At 36.3% G+C, this 1,768-nt stretch overlaps 1 pseudogene; it reads right to left on the bottom strand.

Moving 5' to 3' along the window:
* Positions 1-393: 393 nt before the first annotated feature.
* On the bottom strand, positions 394-1,419 carry LOC101565657 (annotated as a pseudogene).
* Between the last annotated feature and the right edge of the window lie 349 nt (positions 1,420-1,768).

Here is a 1,768-nt window from a genome sequence, read left to right as displayed (position 1 = left end):
TTCCTCAGAAATCTAAGATTGGAGTTTCCACTTAACCTAACTGTTCTTCTGGGAATTTTTTAGAAGTGAAAACATCATATCACAGTGATTTATGTGTACTCATGTTTATAGTAGTACAATTTGTCATAGCTAAATCTTGAAGCTACCCATATCCCATCAACTAAGCAGTATATCTTAATGGTCAAATCTTCTATTGACTTCTATTTTTGTTTCTTATTGTAAGTTGTTTATTGTAAAGTAAGTTATAAACATCTTTATATCTTTAGTAATTCAAATAATGTACCACATTTCTTCTGACAAAGACAATAGGAAGTCCTCAACAAAATAAGCTTGCTGAATTTTTCTTCTTTAGTTCTTGTCTAAGAATGGAACTTGATTTTCATTAGTCCAGAGCTACTGTACAGAGATGATTTCAATCCACTCTTTGGTGATGATGGCTTGATGAGTGCAGTTGAATGTCAAAGTCAATTTATGAATCATCTCAGAAGTGTTCTTGGCTAGCGTTGTCCATCGCCATCATCCTAGCGTTTTGCTCACTGGTGCTAGATTCTTTCAGGGAGTAGTTGATGATATGGGCCAGATTGTACTCCTCGTAATTCTGCAGCACATCAATGTCAATATCATCATAGATGCTCATGCTCTCAATATTTGCAACGGAATTACGGAAAATATAGGCTTTTCTTTTGTTTTATAGGAGATAACAGATCTGAATCCATTAAAGATGATAGAGCCCTCATCAAACTCATATCCAGAGTTGAGTAATACAAAAGCAATGATGGAAGCATCTCCAAAAGTAGGGGGCTTTCTTCCCACATCCTTGAAGGCCACCGGAAACTGGTCAGAATGAGTCCTGCAAAGTATGCTCCTAATTTTATCACCAATTCCAATGAGCATAACCTCTTCTCCAGCTGCCCTGAGTGTGGCCATCTCATTCTTTATCTCTTTAGTGACTGAGGAATGAATAGCGCTGCAGAGTCCCCGACCTGAGGACACACCGATGAGAAGGTGTTTTTTTCTGTCTACTTTTTTTTTTTTTTTTTTTTTTTCTTTTTTTTTTTTTTTTTTTTTTTTTTTTTTTACCGTACCTGGGATTGAGCTCCAGACCTTGCGCTTGCTGGGCAATCGCTTATTCTACTGAGGTATTTCCCTGGCCCCTCTTTCTGCCTTCAGGTACCTTAATATTAGCTTTTTCATACAGAACAAAAGATCCTATTCCATATATTCGAGCCGGTTTCAGCTCCCTTTCAGCTCCCTCTCAGCTCGGGCATATTTTGCTACTGCTAAGATTTTCATCAACTTGGTAATTTTCTGGATATTTTTGATCGACTTTTGTTGCCCGGTGATATCTTCCAAAGTTGCCATATTTCGAACTTGAATTCATTGTGGCAGCAAGGCCCGAGAGAAAATGGTAACAGCTTTGCTGAAGTGTATTGACTTAAAAAAAATATTTATACACCTTTTAAGATCCGATGGGGGGAGGCCTTCAGACACATTAAATCTGTTCTTCTGTCTTCTTTTATTATCTTAAGTGCTATGAGTGTAAACGATAAAAGCAGCAATAGAAGAATTTATGATGATGTGGCATAAGTGATTAACATAGTTATGTATTCTTTTCCGAATAGAAATAGCCATAAGAAATTGGTCTGTGTAGTGATTTCAAACTGTTAAATACAAAAATATTTTCATTGGATTAAGAAATTATAGCTCTCCTTTAGCAGAGAATCAACTGAATAGCAGGATTAGAAATGTTTATAGTTTTCTTGTATGT

Source organism: Octodon degus, unplaced genomic scaffold (assembly GCF_000260255.1).
Source record: "Octodon degus isolate 3935 unplaced genomic scaffold, OctDeg1.0 scaffold00099, whole genome shotgun sequence".
Taxonomy (NCBI): domain Eukaryota; kingdom Metazoa; phylum Chordata; class Mammalia; order Rodentia; family Octodontidae; genus Octodon; species Octodon degus.
This window is presented reverse-complemented; position numbering and strand designations above follow the sequence as displayed.